General features: G+C 39.4%; 1 long non-coding RNA gene across 3 annotated transcripts in view; it reads right to left on the bottom strand.

Moving 5' to 3' along the window:
- The window catches only part of LOC147361760 (uncharacterized), a 318,701-nt gene that overhangs the window by 229,675 nt on the left and 66,174 nt on the right, over positions 1–22,852 (bottom strand). Inside the window, exon 2 of one of the 3 annotated variants that reach the window (XR_015138231.1) lies at positions 11,878–11,945. The exons of the other annotated variants lie outside the window; for them this stretch is intronic. This is a non-coding gene — a long non-coding RNA (uncharacterized LOC147361760). The remainder of the gene's footprint in view (positions 1–11,877; positions 11,946–22,852) is intronic. 3 annotated transcript variants of the gene reach the window in all.

The following is a 22,852-nucleotide window of genomic DNA, read 5'->3' as shown; positions in this document are numbered from 1 at the left end:
GTTGCAAGCTGGAGAGATTCTTCCTGAGGAAACCAGCCACTGGTCAAGGTAGGATCCTCATGTCTACAAATAGTTGTGGATTCCTCAAGGGAATATTGCAGTTTGAGGCAGTCACAAAACCCTAAACGAGTCTTATTGTCATATAAAGAGCTCCCAGCTGGTTTTTAAGAACTCCATCTTAAATATGAATGGACATCCAAGGCTCACTGGACATTTTGGGCAAAGCCACAGTATGAATGAGAAGGACCAAGATAAACTACGGTTGTTCTTCCTCGTCTGCAGTTTCACTTTCCCCAGGTTCAGCTACCAGTGGTCCACTGCTATCTGAAAATATTAAATGGAAAAATCCAGAAACAAATAATTCATAAATTTAAATTTCTCTGTATTGTGAGGAGCCTGAAGCAATCTTGTGCAATTCTGCTCCAGTCTACCCAGGATCCCAACCACAACATCCCCTGACATCCAACCATTGACAAAGTCATGGCTTAATGATCCAGGATCACTCAAAGCAGATGACCCTCCTTTTTATGTGTCAACAGAAAGTCAATAGTAGCCTAACTCTACATCATAATGCCTATGCCATTCACCTCTCTTCATCTCATCAGATAGTCACTTTTTCATCTCACACCACATGAAGGGTAAGTACAGAACAATAAGATATTTTGAGAGAGACACTACCTTCACACAACTTTTATTACAGTATATTGTTGCAATTGTTGTATTTTACTATTATTTATTGTTGTTCATCTCTTACTGTGCCTAATTTATAAATTAAACTTTATCATAGGTTTATATGTATAGGGAAAAAACAAAGTAATTTTAGGGTTTGGTACTATGAGGTTTCAGGCATCTGCTGGGGATCTTGGAAGTTATCCCCACAGATCACAGGAGACTACTGTAATAGCTATAAGGAACTCAAAAGAAAAGTCAAAGAAAAAAATCCAGCAAACAAAAAACTAAATTGAGGTTTTCAGAAAGATAAAAAGATACAATATATCTATTAAAACAAAAGAGTACAGGGTGGTTCAAAGAGAACTTTCAAGGAATGGGACTCTTAAAACATAATGACAGAAATAAAGATTTCAATGGCATGATTAGAAAATAAGGTTGAAGGAAACATTCCAAACAGTAAAACAAAGAAAGCATAGAAGGAAAATGGGAGACCAAATATAGGAAATTTAGAGATCAGTACAAGAAGTCTAAATATCTCATTGCTAGGTGTTTCAGAAAGAGAGAGCAGAGAGCCCAGTGGGGAGAAAGTTGTAAGAACATCATAAAAAACAATTTCAAAGAACAGAAGAGAATGAACAGCCAGTTTGACGGGCACAATAAAAATAAATAAATAAATGTTTTAAAACACCCCACAGTGCATTTTTCAGTACTTGGGGAATAAAGAGAAAATCTGAAAGCTTTTAGGGAGAAAAGCACTCACACGCAAAGATACAAGAATTGGGAATAGCAGTTGGTGTGTCAACAGCAACACAGGCCTTAAAGAACCATAGAGAAATGCTTTCAAAATTCTGAGGCACAAGTGAATTTCAACCTAGAATTCTGATACCAATCAATCAGTTGAGAGTCAGAATAAAATAAAGTCATTTTCAGATATGCAGGAACTCAACTTTTCACCTCCCCTGCATTTTTTGTCCTTAGGATCTCCTGGAGAATATGTTCCAATAAAATGAGGGATTGGGCCAAGGGAAAGGGAAAATGAGATAAAGGGCATGGAGAAGCCAACACAAGAAAAAAATAAAGAAGAAACTTAAAGTATCAAAAGGCAAAAAAATAGTCTTAAAGGACAATCATATAAGCAATTTGTATCAAAAATACTTGCAGTCAGCCTTTCTGAAATTGGTGTGAAGACTGAAGGACAACAGAATGAGAAATAGTATTTTTTAAGAGTTGGAAAGGATTTTAGATATCTTCTACTTTCTCATTTTATAGGCAACAGAGCTGAGATTCAGAGCAGTTGTCACCTACTTTCTTGGCAGACATATTCTGTCTGCTTCTGCTCAGAAGCCCTTGTGGAAAAAGCTGGATGCACATAATTAAGAAAGAATGAGGGCTACCCTGCTAGCTCAGATGGTAAAGAATCTACCTACAGTGCTGGAGACACAGGTTTGATCCCTGGGTTGGGAAGATCCCCTGGAGCAGCGCATGGCAACCCACTCCAGTATTCTTGCCTGGAGAATCCCCATGGACAGAGGAGTCTGGTGGACTGCAGACCATGGAGTCACAAAGTTGGACACGACTGAGTGACTAACACAAAAGGACTGCAGTCAAGAGCGAGGGAAACCTTTTTTAAATTTTACTTTTGTACAATTTTGAAGGTTACACTCCATTTACAGTTATTATACAACATTTGCCATGTTCCCCATGTTGTATAATACATCCTTGAATCCTACTGAATATCCGATAGTTTTTACTTCCCATTCTCTCATCTCTGTATTGCCCCTCCCTCTACCCACTGGTAGCCACTAGTTTGTTCTCTATACTTGCAAGTCTGCTTCTTTTTTTGTTATATTTTCTAGTTTCTTGTGTCTTTTAGATTCCACATATGAGTGGTATCATACAGTATTTGTCTTTCTCTGTTGGACTTATTTCATTTAGCAAATACTTTCACTCACCATGGTGAAACTTCGTAAAGCATGCTTTCTCCCTTTTTTTTTAATAGTTTAAGCTTGGATCTCAGCCAAAACTGTTTCCCATGTTCATGAGCAAAGATATACTTTGCAGTTTATTTTCTGTGCATTTACTCTGGCATCAGATGATTTGCTTTTAGCTAAACTACTATATAATCACATTGCTTTTATTGTATAGCTTTTGCAGCAGTGCCTATAAACTTTGGGTAAATTTTTGTTGTCCTTTCAAAAATAATAATTGGCTTCTCCTGATTTACAATGCATTCTATTTTTATCCTGTGAATCACACCACCCATAATGTATATGCAGCTTTGGAAAGAATGCAAAGATTTGTAGCAGACGGATAAACCCCTTCATTTTCCTTTTGTTTGTGATTGTTAGACATGTGCTGCATAAATCTGCGTCTCTTAGGAGAGTCATAATTTCAACTTTCTAAATTTTAAAACTAATATTTTCTTCTTTCTTCAGTTCTAACTGGATTATTCTCTTCGTGAATTTTCTTCTTCAGGGAGACGTTGGTGCTTACTAAGATTCTATACACAGGACACCCAAACATATACTGCTGGCCAGATGGGTTATTTAATCTTTTGTTTTAATTAATTAGATCAGTGTCTATCTTTCTCTGTTGGACTTATTTTACTTAATTAATTAATTAATTTTATATTTAACCTGGTCAAAAAGACCTTTTATTTAAACAACAGACAAGATGACTCAGTAGCCAGCTACCTCCTTAGTTCAAGTTTTTGAACTTTTGTGTAACTGTCACTTTTTCAAGTTTAATACACTTAGAATGTGTATAAGATCATACAGTGAATTGTGCCTGCTGATTCTCTTCTTTCACAAATTTTTGTGAGGCAATTATATGATTTATTAACATCCTTTAATTTTGTTTTTCATTTAAAAGGATGTGTTTTTATTATTACTTAGTTCTTTAAAGATAATCAACTTGCCTTCAAAGGTAAACATCACTTTCAGGATCAGAAGATGATGATTAAAACCTTAGGATAAAATCTTCAGAATGAAGCAGAAGTTGTCTCAATCTAAATTACCATTATCTCTCACATTTCTGTAGTGATGCATAATTTTTAAGGCATTTTCATATACATCATCTCAGTTGATCTTCACAACTACTGTATCAAGTAGATAGAAGAGAGATTGATTTTGCAAATGAAAAATCTGACTGACTTCAACCAAAATTAGAGGGAATAAGTGATAGAACTGGACCTTGAAATCAATCCCTTAACTGAGCATTCCAGTATGAGATTGTCAGGATAAAACAGAACTCTTAGGTTAGAAGTCTAACCTAAAAGTTTCATAAACATCCATGAAAAGTCTTTGTAAATTTAAATAAACTGTTAAACATTTCACCACTTGACAAAAATTTTATATAGAGGAAAAATTTTATGTAGAGATAGATCTATTGTCTAAAATAAAGACATGATACTTCATTACATTCCTAACATGTTTCCCTATTATAAATATAAAGCCATAACAAAACATTCAGGAATATTTTCACTCAAAAATTAATAACTCCTTTTCTCACTGGCTCAGCATAATTAACTGGCTTTATATTTTCAAATTCTGATTTTAACTAATCCATTTTCATCAATATTTTACATTGTCCTAATCATGGTCAGTGAATCATCTTATGTTTTTGTTTAACGTTCTATTATATATATCTCCATGTTATTCTTATATTATTATAAACAGTATTATGATGATCATACTTAGAAACAGAGCCTTTTCCCTTTATTGAAAAAAATAAAAATAGGGCCAGTGGTCCCAAACGTATGAATGTTTAGAGGCTTTTGATACAAGCTGCCATCTTGCTTCTCAAAAAGCCTGTGAAATTTGAGTCATTGGCAATGTTGGATGCCACTTCGTTCACTACAACTCCATGTTTTTGGTTGCTCAGGCCAAATATCTTCAGGGCACTCTTGAACTCTCATGGTGGCAGTAGCCCAGGGTAATAGTACCAAAGGTGCTGATAAGCGACCAGTTTCCAAATACACTGAACATATTTTCAAGATAAAGTCAAAATATTCTAATGGTTGGAAGTGAGATACGAAGGAAAGCTCTATGTTAGAGATATAAATTGGGAGTTGCTGACACACAGAGTATTTAGAACCATGACACTGGGTAAGACTCGAGAAAATGAGTGTCAATAAAGAAGAGAATCATTAATGAAGCCTCAGAGAGCTCCATTATCAAGGTGCAGGGGACAGTGAGGGAAGAGCAGAGAAGCCTAAGAAGGAGCCATCGGTCAAGTAATATGAGACTGAACATTGAACAGGGAATTTAATAAGGTGACCTTAAGGCCTTGGCAAGACCGATTTCAGCAGTGTGGTCATGATGAGATCTTGACTGAGACAAACATAAGAGAGATCCAATGAGCAAAGGCAACGATTTTGTAGAAATTTTGCTGTAAAGAAAAGTGAAGGAATGGATTGGTGATGGAAAAGGTTTTGAAGGAAGTTGCTTTGTTGCTGTTGTTGTTTTGAATAAAGGAAACAGCTACATAATAAGTTTTCCAGAAGGGAGTGAAAGAAATGACCCTGAGATAGAAGGAGTGATATGCTTGAATGATGATAAAAAAAAAAAAAAGGCATCCAGTGTACAAAGATAGCCTTTAGATAAGAGCTATAATATTTCTCTCTGGTTACAGGCAAGAAAGTACAGTATATTTTGGGCAATCCTGATGGTAGGAAAATAGGTGGAGCCTATGGCATAAATGCCACTATGCTCATATTTTGGATTTCCCAGGTGGCACTAGTGGTAAAGAACCTGCCTACCAATGCAGAAGATTTAAGAGACGTGGGTTTGATCCTTGGGTCAGGAAGATACCCAGGAGAGGACATAGCAACTCATTCCAGTATTCTTGCCCGGAGAATCCCATGGACACAGGAAGCTGGCAGGCGCAGTCCCCAAGGTCTCAAAGAGTCAGACATGATTGAAACGACTTAGCGTGCTTGTGCACCTGTGCATGCGTGTACACACACACACACACACACACACGTTCATATTTTAATTTTCTGACAGAATTTTTAAGAATTCCCTGGGCATTCTTTGGACTTTGAAAAATGGCCACTTACTATGAGGTTGGGGGGAAAAATCAGTCTTCGAAATTACAAATGGTACAAATAACTTAGAGGAAGATACCACATAATACAGATATAAAGATATAATATAAATTAATAGCCCCTATTTTGAAGTTCTCCCAAGGAGCTGAGTTCTGTTCAAAAGTGCAGTTTCAGTGAATGTTTGGGTCATTTTGATTTATTAATTCTATATTTAAATCTAAAATATCTGTGATAGTATGGGCTCCCCATTCCAACCTAATATGTTGCTCTAAGACTCAAAAGAAATGTTGATTTTTGAGTTGATACTAGGAAAAACCATGAAGTTATACCAAAGGGCCTACTTTCAATTATGACACAAGCAAACTTAAGTGAATTCTTTTTTCTTTCAGATTACAAGCATTTCTGTTATCTGCAAACAGTTTGCACATAGCTGTGTCCTACTGATAACCTGTACCACCAAAAATCCATTAGAGTGATAATTATCTCACTAAAGCTGATACTGAACAAGGTCACCTTGAAGTCTAAATGAGTGGAAATAAAATGTATTATCAAAATAAGCCAAAATCCTAAAGACAAAAAGACCTGTACACTAATATCGTAATCTAGTTACTAAATGTGTTTCTCGGAGGCATAAGTTAGCTATTCTGAAACTCCTTATATGTGTACTAGGATTGAACAAGTAAGTAAATATATTGTCAGTAACAGAAGCCAAGTTCCTTACTGTCAAGGGAGGAAATTACAAATAAAAAGAGGGGAGAGAGACCCTGTTGTGTTAGATTGAAATGAGAGGTATTGGTTTACACTTACATATTTCAATACTTATAGATACGAAAATTATCATAGCTGCACATGTATACCTGAGTGAATATACACACATATATTTCCTAGTTTTATCCACTGAAAGGGGTTAGAAGCAATGTTACCCAAATAACCTAAATAGCAATTAGTATTCCTTGTTCCCAGAATGGTTGGTTTCTAAACATCATTCTCCAATAAAGAAGACTAGGACCCCTTCGAGAAGTGGTAGGTTCCAGGACTAGGGTGGAAAAAACCTAAGCCTCCATGCAAGAGAGGAAGGATTTCTAATGGTCAATTTTTTTTAATGAATGATAAAATAATTATAAAATAAGATTAAAATTTATGACATAACATAATTAAAAACTAATAATTAAGCTTAATTACAATTAAATAGGGCTTCCTCAAGGCTCAGTGGATAAAGAATCCTCCTGCCATGCCGGAGATGCAGGAGATGTGGGTTCCATTCCTGAGTCAGGACGATTCCCCTGGAGAAGGAAATGGCGACTCACTCCAGTATTCTTAACTGGAAATCCCATGGACAAAGGAGAGTGGCAGGCTACAGTCCAAAGGGTTGCAAAGAGTCTGAAATGGCTGAGCAGCAGCAAGTGAGGTGAGATAATTAAATAATAAACTTATGTTAAAGAGCTGAATAAATAAATAGGAGAGTGGCTATATCTCTTCCTCGTTTCACATACAACCACTGTCACTTTCTTTCTTTCTTGAGACAGCACGCAATATCTCAAAGTAATCTCACCTGACAGCGTTGCTGAAAATTCTGCTGTAGAATTCTGGAGAGCCAACAGCAAAATCTATTTCGGCTCTGTGCTCAGAGTCCTGCCTTCTCTCCTTTTGGTGGGTGCAAGTCCTGCTTCCGCAGCTGGGTAAGGTCTTCCAGGAAACCAGGGGTTGGTTTTATCTGTTTGTCTCTGTCCAAACACCATGAGCAGAGCATAGGGAGACAATGCACGATGTGGCATGGACAGAACAAGGAAGAGAAAAGGAGAGCCGGGATCTTTACTCCCACTGCTCACTGTTTGTTTGTTGCCATTAGTCTTCTGTGCTCTCATTTTCCACCTAATCTGCACAATTGCTTCAGTCTCCATTGGATTTTCTCTTTGCTTCCTTGTGTTCTGGTCTCATCCAATGGCCAGTAAAAAGGGCATGTTTCCTTAGTCTTGCTGTTCCTATAGGATTGCCCTGATTCGATCCCTGTGTGGGCCCCCCAGAGGGCCAAAATCTGCCACAGCTTGAGATTCTCAGAGAGATAGTCTCCACCCAGATCTCTTCTCAGGGAGCTGTCATTAGACCCACATATCATCAGAATGCCTCAGAATGCACTCATTTACCAGAGCAGATACAGAAAACAGGGGTATGGTGTCCAATTGGGTAGGTTAATGATACAAAGACCATCGCTCAGTTGTGTCCTACTCTTTGTGACCCTATACACTGAAGCCCACCAGACTCCTCTGTCCATGGGGATTCTGCAGGCAAGAATACTGGAGTGGTTACCATGCCCTCCTCCAGGGGATCTTCCCAACCCAGGGATCAAACCCAGGTCTCCCGCATTGCAGATGGATTCTTTACCATCTGAGCCACCAGGGAAGCCTGATACAAAGACAGATGGCTGTAAACTATTGAGCTCAAGAAAACAGAGAATGCGAGCTGCAGGCCCACAGCTCCAGCAAGGCCAAGGGGTAGAAAGAGAATTCTTTTTTGCTTATGCTGCAAAGGATGGCAAACTGGTCATTTGGAAGCAGAACACTACCATTCCATGCGAGTCTAGATTTTACTGAACTCGGAATGGCTGGCATTAACTTACCCCCAGAGCAATAGCCAGAAATAACAGATTGTCCCAATAGCCAGCCAAGACTTGTAGCCAAAAATGAGAAGCTCATTCCTCATATGCTCTCTAATAGGACAACAGATTAAAATACTTCAGCCAAAGTGAAATTTTGGTCTCTGAAAAATAATCATTGTTATTCATTTTCATTGCCCTCAATGTCCTGTCAAGCATCATAAAATGCTTGTGCCTGCCCTTGGAATACTTCCATTTTGCAGTGCCGGCTGAATGTATTGCTCAGGTTTACAGAGCATTCCTTATCCGGGCGCAGGGTTACAATGGCTCAAGTTCCTGGTCCACCACTCCTGTTTAACCCTAAGTTCATGATTCCCCAAGGAAAGAAGCACTGATTTGATTCCAAAATTGAAGAATATATTGTTTTTAAAGAGCTGGCTATATCTAGTTTAATATACCAATCAGCTACATTCTGCCTGTGTCGTTATTTTTCTAAGGTTGCTCATAAAATCACTCATCTAAAAATTTCAGCTTCATGCTGAATGTTAATGATGAAATTCTAAAATGCCATAGTGTTTCAGATTCCTGACAGCTGGTTCTTTTGCCTACTACCTAATGTCTTACCCGCTGGATAGGCACTGGGGTGGGTTTCACCCCACCGTCAGTCATGTCATAAGGCATCTGGTATTCAAGAGTATAAAGGGATTTAGGTCTTCACTTTATGCTTCTTCAACCATGTTGTACAGAGGTAGGCAGATGGTCTTTTCCGGGGAAATGACCACCTACCTATATGGTGTCTTCTGTTATCAGACATCATATTTCATATCATATGATGAAAATAATGAAAACTGTTACAGATGGATGTTTTCCTACCCCTAATAAATAATCAGATCAGAATGGCATTGCTTTTGGATAAACTTCCACGTCAGAGAACAGATAACATATAAACGTCCAGATTAGTATGAAGTTAGATTGCCTTTCCAAGCATGAAAAGAGCATTTCTAGTCTTGTTAGTTTACAGCTTTATCAGACAAATAAACATAGTGCCAGGGCAATGCACTGTCGGCTGTGAAATGACTTATGTTCTCTGTGTTTCTTCAGAGCAGATGCTATGTCTGGTTCTGTATTGAGGGTCCAAGCCCTCGCTTCCCTCATGCAAATGTTTGTTGTTAGACACTTTTTTTTTTTTTTTTTGCTCAATTGTGCAAAATAGAAAAACACTACCTTTACAAATATAGTTTCATCAAGAAAACATACTTCAATAATGTCATTTCTTAGCTTCTTTGGGGAATTTTGCCCTTTCATGATGCATTTTCAATCTCTCTTTGCCAGGGGTCATTTCTTACATCCTCCATTTCTGAGTTGGAACAGTAGAGTAATTTTGTATACCCCTAGGTGCTTCTTGACAACAGCCTTTCAACTCTTCTTTATACTCTTGCTCCCAAGACACTAATTATCTGCAAGAAGTAAAAGTTCACAGATTCTATCTCTAACTCAAGATCTCACCAAAATATTCTGATAAAACCATTTCTCAGATTAGCTAAATAACAAATACTGTTCTCACCATCCCATGTGGCTTTATTCGTACCATTTGTTCCTTCTCCCTACTCATCCTGAAGTAGTACTTAAGGAAGGATTATTGACATTTCTCTTTTCCTCTTAAAAAATCAAATTTTAGGGAAGTCTCTATGTTAATAATCGTAATTTTTATTGTTGTTGTTATTACAATTATAGGAAAGTTTAATATGTATAAAACAATAAACCATGGACTTTGCAAATATTATTTAATATAATGCAAGCAAAGCCTTAATATTATTCCAATTTTGCAAAAGAAGGAACTGAGGCTTACTGAATTCAAAAGCTTGCAAATAGAATTAGTAAGAAGTACCAGCATGGGGACATCCCTGATGGTCCAATGGTTAAGAATCTGCCTTCCAATGCAGGGGAACGAGTTCAATCCCTGATCAGGGAATAAAGATCCTATATGCCACAGAGCAAGTAAGATCACACTCTGCAACTAGAGAGCCCTTGTGCCACAACAAAACATGCCACATGATATGATGTAAGGAAGATGCCATGTACCACAACTAAGATCCAGCAAAGCCAAATAAATAGATAAATATTTTCAAAAAAGAAGGGGTAGCATGATTAAGACCACTTCATGGGGAAAAGATGGGGAAACAGTGGAAACAGTGTCAGACTTTATTTTTTTGAGCTCCAAAATCACTGCAGATGGTGACTGCAGCCATGAAATTAAAAGACGCTTACTCCTTGGAAGGAAAGTTATGACCAACCTAGATAGCATATTCAAAAGCAGAGACATTACTTTGCCAACAAAGGTCCGTCTAGTCAAGGCTATGGTTTTTCCTGTGGTCATGTATGGATGTGAGAGTTGGACTGTGAAGAAAGCTGAGCACCGAAGAATTGATGCTTTTGAACTGTGGTGTTGGAGAAGACTCTTGAGAGTCCCTTGGACTGCAAGGAGATCCAACCAGTCATTCTGAAGGAGATCAGCCCTGGGATTTCTTTGGAAGGAATGATGCTAAAGCTGAAACTCCAGTCCTTTGGCCACCTCATGCGAAGAATTGACTCATTGGAAAAGACTCTGATGCTGGGAGGGATTGGGGGCAGGAGGAGAAGGGGACGACAGAGGATGAGATGGCTGGATGGCATCACTGACTCGATGGACGTGAGTCTGAGTGAACTCCGGGAGTTGGTGATGGACAGGGAGGCCTGGCGTGCTGCGATTCATGGGGTCGCAAAGAGTCGGACATGACTGAGCGACGGAACTGACTGAACTGAACTGAAACCTACATTTATAATTCCATGAGACACCACACTGCCCTTCTTCAGTCCTTCTACCATTGACTTCTCATCCTGCTGTTGTTGGTACCTTGAGTATCGTGGCACCAGGAAGCTCTCATCATTTTAGTTCTTAGTAAACTCCTCATTTCTACCCCTTAAATTTGCTATGATTGTATCATTACCTGACTTCTTTGTCTCTAGAACTGAGATACAAAGTATTAAGCCACATTTTTTACCACTCTGCATTATCAGTAACAATACAGCTTCTTTCTGAGATAAAAGAAGAGAAATCATCAATTTTACATGCAAGTTGATTCTAACTGTGTAGTGCCTATCTGAATGTTTTCTCTCCACTCTGTTCATGAGAGCAGGATTTGAGAAGGTCACCTATAGGCCTCAAGAAAACCACGTGGTTCTTTTATCACCTCCGAGGAAGTCTGTTTCTGGACTGGACCTTAGTTCCTTGACTCTTCAGAAAAGCCATTACAGTGGTGTTTGGTCACTTGCTGTGACTTCACACCCTCTGGAAAAACAGAGTGAATATATAGACACCTGTGCAATTTGTTCCCCAAAGGATTGTATACATTTCTCAGTTCACAAAATAATATTTACCAGTATACAACTTACTTACAAGAAAAATGGGTTTCCCTGGTGGCTTAGACAGTAAAGAATCTACCTGCAATGCAGAAGATCTGGGTTCGATCCCTGGGTTGGGAGATCCCCTGGAGAACGGAATGGCTACCCACTCCAGTATTCTTACCTGGAGAATTCCGTGGACAGAGGAGCCTGGCATCTATAGTTCATGAGGTCACAAAGAGTTGGACATGACTAAAATAGCAAAAGAAATAGCATTTAAGAAGTAAAAAATACCTATTTATCTTTGAATAAATTCAAAATGCCAATCACCTTCTCTTACAAACAATGTTCATGGTTAGTTTTTAAAGAAAGTTAGTTTTTAAAGAAAGATCAAAATTTGCAATGAATTATCTACATCAATGCATTTGCTAAGGATAAAGCTGAAGTGTTTGTCAAGACGATAAATATCTTCTTAATATTCTCTTATACTACAAAAGGCTTGGGCTTCTTTGGTCACTGTTTAGAGATATTCTGAATCACCACTTACTTGGTTTGCAAGAAGTTCTAATTTTCCTGGGATTATCCTCGGCTGGATCTGATAGTCCTTGGGGATACTTACCTGTATAACAAAATGTTCCTCATCCTCTTCCCACTCAAATATTCTACTTAAAGCTCCTTAATAGCCTTTAATCCAGCTTCCCGAGTGGCACAATGCTAAAGAACCCGCTTGCCAATGTAGGAGATGCAAGAGATGCAAGGTTAAATCCCTGGATCAGAAAGATACCCTGGAAGAGGAAATGGCAGCTCATTTCAATATTCTTGCCTGGAAAATCCCATGGACAGAGGAGCCTGTGGGTTATAGTCCATGGGGTTGCAAAGAGTTGAACATGACTCAGTGACTGAGAACACACACACATGCACGATAAACCTGTATTAAGGATCTTAACCTTTTAAGTAAAGAACCTCTGTTTCCCCTATTTTTTAAATGTCACACTAAGTGTTCCTATCTTAGTCAATTTGGACTTCTATAACAAAGTATCATAAGCTAGGTGGCTTATAAATAACAGAAATTTATATCTCACAATTCTGAAGACTAGAAATCTGAGATGAGAGTGCAGTATGGGTGGGTTCTGGTGAGGACATTCTTCCAGGTTGCAGATTTCTGACTTCTCTCTGTTTCCCCACATGGCAGAGAGCAGAGAGGGGAAGCAAGCTTTCTTGTGGCTCTTATGAGGGGGCTAATTCCATTCATGAGGGTTCAATTCTCATGATCTCATCTAATCCTAATTGCTTCCCAGGGGTTTAACCTCTTAACTCCCTCACACTGGGGGTAGGGTTTCAACACATAAATTTGGAGGGATACAAACATTTACTCCATAACAGTCCCCAACAAGTAAGAAGAACAGCATTTCACACAGAATGCAAGTCCCTGTACTGTGTCTTGGCAGGCCCTCTCTTGACTAAAATTCTCCATGGGTTTCTGCTCCATTGTCTAATCATTGCTCTGCTTACCTCAGGTCTTGTGCATTCCTCTCTGCCAGTATCTACATTCCATCTAGCACCACTAACCTCCTTGGGGGAGTGAATTACCTTCACTCTCCAGTCAGTGTTAATGTCTTGAGCTTTCCGCCATCTTGCTGCCACACCTCTAGTTTCCACCCAGTACTCAATCATAAGAAAACATATTCTTCACTTTGTGCTCAGCCTTGAAGAAGGTGAATTCCACAGCAAAGAAACATGAATGTCTGTCCACCAGAATCTGAGAGTGCCTGTATTAGAGTCCAATCAGGCACAGTCCATGTGCTACACTGAAAATCCTGTTCATTCTGGCCCACTGTACTACGATTCTTCAGAATTGTACGGCACCTCTTTGCTATACAGCTTTGGTAGGTAGTGACTCAATCCCTCAACCATGTCTATGTATTATTCCTAAACCCCAGTTATATTCAGAACACTAGTAAATCAGGAAAATTTAAGAGTCTTTTCTCTGAGAATTTCTTGACAATTAAATGACGTCTTCCCTGAGTAGAGGGTGTGTGTCTTCCCTAGCAAGAGGGTGACAGCTAACTTCATGTGCCTACATGAACCTCACCTGAAACACCTTCCTTCACTTCTAGTTACTAAAGAGTGTCTACAGAGAACATTTGTATTCACAAATATTACTTTGAGACTGAAATGTTATTAATAAACCATCAAAAAATTTTATTGTGGTTGGGATTCTAGATATAGTTTTCTCAGATAAACATATATAGTTAAAGAAAATATAAGAGGATAGAGAGACACAACTCATACTCATATATACCTCTGGTCGGATGTAATAATCAAAATTACTAGTACATCTCTTTAAATTATTGATAAATTATTTGGTTAAGAGTGGAGCTGGGAATAATCTGCAAATGTTTTCTCATGTTTCCTCTTCACCAAATAACAAGAGAAGACTGTGTTCTTCACTTTTGAGGATTTAGTGCCATTTTCCCAGTGTGTTAAAAATTAACTACTTGTACTTCTATTTCTGATAATGGTAGACCAACTCACTGACTGCATATAACCAGAATTAATAGACCAAAAAAAAGTGGTTGAACATAAGACAGCACTGAGTCAGTGAAGACTAGGTTGCTGCTGCTGCTGCTGCTGCTGCTGCTAAGTCGCTTCAGTCGTGTCCAACTCTGTGCGACCCCATAGACGGCGGCCCACCAGGCTACCCCATCCCTGGCATTCTCCAGGCAAGAGCACTGGAGTGGGTTGCCATTTCCTTCTCCAATGCATGAAAGGGAAAAGTGAAAGTGAAGTTGCTCAGTCGTGTCCGACTCTTCGCTACCCCCTGGTCTGCAGCCTACCAGGCTCCTCTGTCCATGGGATTTTCCAGGCAAGAGTACTGGAGTGGGGTGCCATTGCCTTCTCCAGAAGACTAGGTAGCAGAAGAAATAAACCCAGTTTGTCAAGTTTGGTATTTGAGGCTATATTTCTACCAGGGGTATCTAACAGTTCTCAAAGAGGAGCTCAGAGTCTGGTTGCTAAATCCGCCTTTTAGAAATAAATATAAATTATGTCTTTCATATGATAAAATGATCCTAGATTTCAAAATTAGTTTAAAATTTTAGTTACAAAATCCATTATTCAATTGAAAATAGCCTGGCTTCTGAGGAACAAAGCAATGTGACTGCAAACCAAGGAAACACAAACAGACAATAGGAATAGACACACAGGATATACAAATAATGGAGCTGTCACATAAAATGAGGAGCCAGAGTGTGAAGGGCCATGCTTTCCACTAAGCCTTCCGCCTTATTCTGTACTGGCACATAATCTACAGGCTATCTATCCTACTCAGTCTTCCCAATAAAAGATTGTTTTTCACAAGGAATGTAGGTGAATGCCGCCTTTAGATACATGGCCAAGTTACTCTAGGCAATGATGAACCATTAGCTTTCACAAAGACATCCCAACAGGACAAAAGAAGGATCACAGGGGTGAAAGGAGGCTGGAACTAGAAGCATATCAGTTAGGAGACTATTGTAAGAGTCTCTTGGGCTTCTCTTGTGGCTCAGATGGTAAAGAATCTCCCTGCAATGCAGGAGACCTGGGTTCAACCCCTGGGTTAGGAAGGTCCCCTGAAGAAGGGAATGGCAACCCATTCCAGTATTTTTGCCTGAAGAATTCCATGGACAGAGGAGCCTAAGGACAAACTATGGGGAAAGCATCCAAATTGCTTTGAATTGTCTGTTGAAAGAGTTACGCACTCACTGTACCACTACGGTCCAAGAGCACTAGGAGATTGCAACACTGATGGAGAAAACACACGCTTGCAGGCAGTAAGGTGTCTGTTCACAGAAACCCCCAAAGAGCCTTCACCCTTACCTTCAGTATAAACCCGCCCTTTGGCCCATGAAAATTCCCCAATGTAAGGCACCTTGAAAGGACACACAGAACCTGCAGTTTGAAGAAATACTAATAATCCTCTTGGCTCAAATCCCACATGCAGCTTGCTAACCTTGCAAATTTCCACCATTCCATAGCAACAGGGCTTCCGTTGTTGGCTCACTGCTGAGTCTGCCTCGATCTTGGCACTGCCTGAAGAGGCTGCTGGCCACCCAGTACGTACGGAATGTGGTCAGAACCCAACGAGCAGGTCCAAAAGGCACCATTTGGGAGACAGTCCAAATTAGTGACACCATCTGCCTCTCCTGCTAATAATGTCATACCACCCACCTTTTTTGAAAAATGGGGGGAAAAAACTTTCTAAAACCATTTAAAACTATATAGCTAATTTATTTTACTGGATTTCTACTCAGAAATTCCAGCAACCCCCTTCCACTGGTACTGCCAGCCTGTAACAGAAAGCCATAAACTCTGGATGGAAATCAAAGTGATTTCCCAAGACACACTATTAATTTCCTTCAAGTTTCTGACTCACTTGGTCATTAATCCAAGAAGACTTAAACTTTGGGTCAACTCCAATTTCACTTTCTTTCTCTGCCTCCTCCAGTTTTGCAGTTCATGAATTTTGCCTCTGCTTACAGCTTTGGGTCCTTGTTTTCTAACCTCCTTTCCTACCACTTTCCTTGTGGGGAAAAAAAACATTCAACATAGCAGAGGCCAAGAGGAGCCTAGCTCACTCCTGTTCACTTTCAGGATTATGCATAAGAAAGTTGAACAATTTGAGGCAAAATGTAATAATTCTAAAGAATATATGATTTGGAATTTTTCCCCTTTAACAAGGGAAGACAGATCAGTGAAATATCACTTTTGGCTGCAGGTATCATGTTTCATGGACCTGATGGCACACATTTGGAAGAAAAGAAAATATAATAGAGAGACAGCCAGGAGAAAAGACTTATGTGAATCAAAGTTTTTGAGCAAGAGGATGACTTGATCAAGTTCTGTGTGACTATGTGTATGAGAGAAATGCGGAAGTGATATGAGAAAAGCAGAAAAGAAGAAAACTTGGCTAAAGGAATGAGGAAATCTCCTAGAGTTATTGGGTCACAGTTATAGATGAGGCATCAATAATTACAGAGCTAAGTGAAAGCTGACTTCAAAATAAAAAACATTTTGCTGTAAAGAATAAGACAATCGAAATATATTGCAGATTTCAGTCATGTACTTTATTGGTATAAATATATTTAATAATTTTTTAATTTTAAAGAATTCTTGAAAATAAAAAAAAATAGAGTGAGAGATTTGACTTAAGTGCTTGACTGAATGTTCAGATTTTAATCTGGTGGCTACTGAAATTGACTGGAAAAAATTTTTTTCACAGGCTTATGTTTCCATAAGGAACGTCTAGTGCATAAAAGTAGAATAGTCCTCTAGGGATGGTAAATATTATACAAGATAATAGAAGGCTTGGGTATAAAAAGCTGCATTGCCAAAGAAAGACCATATACAAAACTATAACAGAAAAATATTTTGAGAAATACGTCATAGCAACATGTACAACATGGTCACACACACAGCAACCCTGTGATTTTAATATAGCCTATAAATGTGGACAGGGCTTCCCAGGTAGCTCAGCTGTTAAAGAATCCTTCTGCAATGCAGGAGAACCCAGTTCAATTCCTGGGTCAGGAAGTTCCTCTGAAGAAGGGATAGGCTACCCACTCCAGTATTCTTGGGCTTCCCTGGTAGCACAGATGGTAAAGAATTCACCTACAATGCAGGAGACCTGGGTTCAGTCCCTGGGTTGGGAAGATCCCCTGAAGGAGGGCTTGGCAACCCACTTCAGTATTCTTGCCTGGAGACTTTCCTCCTGGACAGAGGAGCCTGGCAGGCTACAGTCCATGAGGTCACAGAGTGTGACATGACTAAGCAACTAAGCACAGCACAGCATAAATGTGGGTACCTTTAAATGTAAATTTAAATATGCCAAATACACAATTTTTGTGAATATATAAAAATTATTGCACTGAGAAGAATGTGAATGGCAGGTTATTGTGTAGTCACTAAGTCGTGTCTGATTCCTTTATGACCCCATGGACGGTAGCTTGCCAGGTTCCTCTGTTCATGGGATTTCCCAGGCAAGAGTACTAGAGTGGGTTGCCATTTCTTTCTGCAGGGGATCGTCCCGACACAGAGACTGAACTCATGTCTCCTGTATTAGCAGGCTGATTGTTCACCACTGAACCACCAGTGGAACCCAAATGGCAGGTTACTGTTTAGTATTAATAAATCACTGAATGAATATATCATGTCCAATAGCATTTGTTCTAAGATCTTTCCACTTGGTCAAAATAAGCAAGACAGTAATATCAAGCAATGCCACTCTTCATGGAGCACTTGCCATCAGACATTATGCATATGAGTCTTTCAAAGGCATTATCTCATTCATTCCTGTCAATAAATTCAGGAGGTCTGCCTTTGACAATAAAGAAACTGAGACACAGAAAGATAAATCTAGCTATGTATGTTATTCACTCAGTTGTGTCCAACTGTCTGCGACCCCATGAACTGTAGCCTGCCAGGCTCCTCTGTCCATGAAATTCTCCAGGCAAGAATACTGGAATGGTTTGCCATTTCCTTCTCTAGGGAATCTTCCTGACCCAAGGATCAAACTGGTCTCCTGCATTGCAGGTAGATGCTTTACCATCTGAGCTACTAGGGAAGCCCCAAAGCTAGCTATACAGCAAAGAATAAGACAAAAATTGTTCTAAAGCCTATTTTGCTAAGCCTTCCACTACACTGCCCACATTATATTACTGTTTAGTCACCTGTGAGACTGATAACACTGAGAATGGCAAGAAAAGGACAGAAGCATAAGAAAGTAAATTAATCAGGATTAAATTTGACTCGTAAGAAAGAACCCAAAACAATGTTTTTTAAAAATGACTACTATAGCTTTGTAGTATCGTCTGAAGTCAGGGAGCCTGATTCCTCCAGCTCCAATTTTCTTTCTCAAGATTTTTTTGACTGTTTAGAGTCCTTTTTGTTTCCATAAAAATTAAAAATAATTTTTTTTCTAGTGCTGTGAAAAATCCATTGGTAATTTGATAGGAATTGCATTGAAGTTGTAGCATGCCATAGGTAGTATAGTCAATTTGACAATACGGATTCTTACAATCCAAGAACACAGTATATCTTTCCATCTATTTTTTTTCATCTTTGATTTCTTTCACTAATATCTTATAGTTTCCAGAGTACAGGTCTTTTGCCTCCCTTGGTACGTTTATCCATAGGTGTTTTATTCTTTTTGATGCAATGGTAAATGGGGCTTGTTTCCTTGATTTCTCTTTCTGATCATTCATGTTATGGTATAGAAATGCAAAAGATGGACTTCCCTGTGGCTCAATGGTGAAGAATCCATCTGCCAATGCGGAAGACACAGGTTTGATACCAGACCCGGAAAGATCCCATGTGCCTTGGAGCAACTAAGCCCATGAGCCTGTGCTGTAGAGCCACAACTTACTTGAAACTCACTTGTCCGAACCAGTGCTGCACAACAAGAAAAAGCACAGCAATGAGAAGCCCATGCACTGCAACCAGAGAGTCGCCCTCGCTTGCCACAGCTAGAGAAAATCCAAGCAGAAATGAAGACCCAACACAGTAAAGATAAGTAAATAAAAAATATTTTAAAAAAAGAAATGCAACAGATTTCTCTGTTTTTTTTTTTTCTCTCATGTGGAAGAAATTCAGAGTGAAGCAGTCCAGGACGAGGAAGGTAGCTCTCCACTGGCAGGTCACCCTTCTCCTATCTTGCTGCTCCACTATCCTTAGTGTGTGGCCTCATATTTCAAAACGGTTGCTTGAACTCCAGCCAGGGAGCACATAGTAGGAAGGAACAAAAAAAAAGTATGGTGAAAGGCACTCATATTTTCTTTTAAGAAACTCCCTAGAAGTTGCTGCATAGCACTTCCACTTATATCTCATTTATCAGAACTAAGACACAGAGACACATCTAACCATAAGGAATACTGGAGATGTAGTCTTTATTTCGCATGCAGCCAATTAAAAACTGGGTTTCACCAAAGATAACAGAAAAGAACATATGTGGAGGAAGAAGCATGGTAAAATATGAGTTAACCAATGAACAGACATAGAGGAAAAAGAGGGGAAGGAGCCAAAGGGGCCTCCATTGTTCAGATTCTTCCCAACTAGAGGGAAGGTATTTAATCCTTGAGCAGAGATGGGGTAGAAAGCAGCAGAAGAAATAGTCTGGGGGAAGGGAGATGATGAATGATAAAAATATGCCTTTGAAATTATAGTACAGCTAAATTATGAATGAAAATTAAACAGATCTTTGGAACAATGTTTTTTTTATTACTTTGTAGAAATAAGATAGTAATTCTGAATCCCTTTAAACATGTAAATATTAATCATTTAAATTAAGTATTTTTCCATTGGAACACATTTTTAAATTGTAAGTCATCCAAAACATCAATGACTATCCCAACCATTGTTCTTGAAGCTTAACAATTATTGCATTAAAAAAATTCTAGCTCTTTAGTGGACATTGGGGAGATCAGGTTTTGAAAAGAAGAAAAATGAGCATTCTTAGAATCTAGAGCATCATACCCAGAGTCACTGAAGTCAGCAAAATAAAAGCCTGAAGGCCGTTTGCCCAAGTTCAGGCAGACTTTTCAAGGAGACCCAGAGGAATAACATGAACATGGAGTGATTAACCAGCTTAATGACTGGTTAACTAAGACTTCATATGCTTCACTCCAGTTTCCCTTGGATACAGAAAACTGCCTGCTAGAGCTTGACCTTTGGCCAGATGTACAGGATGTTGTCTTCCAATAGATGTGCGATATACCAAGATGCTAAGTCAGATCTTTCACCTTCAGCCAAAAAGATTTTCCAGGACAGGAGTCAGGACTTCCACATCTCTGTTGCCTTTTTGCTTAGCTCAGCAGTTATCCCAAAGCAGTTTTTCAGTATATGTATGTTGAGAAATAATACCGAAGCGTTTTGCTCCAATCCAAATTTTGCTTTGTTTTAAGGACCTGAAGAGCATCACAGCATTTGTATCCCCAAATCTGAAAGAGAAGAGGATGTAAATTTCCTCAGATCCTGCCTATTTAGACACTTCCATCCTTCCACTCAATGCCCCATCTGCATTGAGTCTTTTCTTCTCAGCTCTGTCAATCTTTCCAGCTTCTGAATGCCTTAAGATGAATGCAACTTGGAACCAGGTAAGGCATTCTCTCATTCAGTGGTTCCAGTCCAGAGTCAGTTTCACACTGGCTGAGCCATCCATCATGAGAGCCAAATGCAGACCGAAATCTATGTCATATCTTTAGCGCTGTGAAAAAAATGCATGGAGAGCCCCTCCTCTGGGAGCTTCACACTGAGTTAATTGTTCCTCACCTGTTAGTCTTGTCTCACTGTCTAAACTGCAAGCTCCATTAGGGCCCAGACTGAGTCTCAAGTCTCTTGGCTTTCCTGCCTCAGCCCCTAGCCCACGAGTCGCTCTATAAACACAGGAACTGTGAAGGGCGGTCACCACAGTGGGAACCATTGCTATGGTGGTTTCTTATGAAAGGGCTGAAGATCCAGTGGTTCCCAGAGAGGAAAACGACACAACAGCCAGGCAATCTTCAATCTCTCTTCCCATGTACATTCTTTCTTAGAATAATTTTTTAAAACAGGCATCCTGGCTAGATTCTTCAACAACAAAGTTCATAAAACAATACAGACCATTTAGAGGAAGGTCATCTATCCCCATATGATTCCTAGAAGAGTGTTACCTAGAAGGAACTCACCAGTGACCTTCGGTGCCTTTGTTTGTACTCCTTTTCTTCCTTTATTTAAAAAGGAAAGAACAGTACCGATCCAAGTCAAACAGTAATGAATTTCCATTAAACTAAATTTAAACCTGCCCCAAATCATTAGTTAAATTGTTTCATACTCTTTATAATTACAGTGTATTTATACTCTACACTTAGATATTTAGCTTGCTCTGGCCAAAAAGGATCTAAATGTTTTAGGAGAGGCACCTCACTGATTAATTAATGTTTAATTCAATAATATTTCCAAGCTTTATGGTATTTCAAAAAGCCACTGTAGCCTCAACGGTTGGCAGGCAACTCATTAAAGGGAAACCTGGCAGAAGAGCAATAGACAATAAGCATGACAGGCAAGCCAAGGTGAGAAATATTTTAGGAATAGCCAAGCCATCTTATGAGGAAAATGGAATGCATTTATAGCTTCTGCAGACATGACCTCTGGAGGTTCTCCTGTCTACATTCCACCGTCACTGCCCTCCACCTGGTGTGCACACTTACAATAACACCCTAAGGAGTTTGTAGTCTCCTCCTTCTCTAGATCATCCTCCATCCTGCCACCAAAGTTGTCTTTCCAAAATATATGTTTGGTCTTACTTCATCACTCTTCAGAACCTTTGACTGTCTCTCCAGTGCTTAGTGGATGCAATCTAAACTCATCAGCGAGGAATATAACACCCTGTATATTCCAATCACATGCTCTCTTTCAATATCTGCTATTGTCCTTTCTCTTCTCCATCTTCTCTGACTCCCAGCCTTTCATATAAATCCAAATCAGATCAGATCAGATCAGTCATTCAGTCGTGTCCGACTCTTTGCGACCCCATGAATCACAGCATGCCAGGCCTCCCTGTCCATCACCAACTCCCAGAGTTCACTCAGACTCAGGTCCATCGAGTCAGTGTTGCCATCCAGGCATCTCATCCTCTGTCGTCCCCTTCTCCTCTTGCCCCATCCCTCCCAGCATCAGAGTTTTTTCCAATGAGTCAACTCTTCGCATGAGGTGGCCAAAGTACTGGAGTTTCAGCTTTAGCATCATTCCTTCCTAAGAAATCCCAGGGCTGATCTCCTTCAGAATGGACTGGTTGGATCTCCTTGCAGTCCAAGGGACTCTCAAGAGTCTTCTCCAACACCACAGTTCAAAAGCATCAATTCTTCGGTGCTCAGCCTTCTTCACAGTCCAACTCTCACATCCATACATGACCACAGGAAAAACCATAGCCTTGACTAGACGGACCTTTGTTGGCAAAGTAATGTCTCTGCTTTTGAATATGCTATCTCGGTTGGTCATAACTTTCCTTCCAAGGAGTAAGCGTCTTTTAATTTCATGGCTGCAGTCACCATCTGTAGTGATTTTGGAGCCCAGAAAAATAAAGTCTGGCACTGTTTCCACTGTTTCCCCATCTATTTCCCATGAAGTGATGGGACTGGATGCCATGA

Source organism: Bos grunniens, chromosome 12, assembly GCF_055505025.1.
Source record: "Bos grunniens cultivar Pamir isolate PY7600 chromosome 12, Bosgru_T2T1.0, whole genome shotgun sequence".
NCBI lineage: Eukaryota > Metazoa > Chordata > Mammalia > Artiodactyla > Bovidae > Bos > Bos grunniens.
This window is presented reverse-complemented; position numbering and strand designations above follow the sequence as displayed.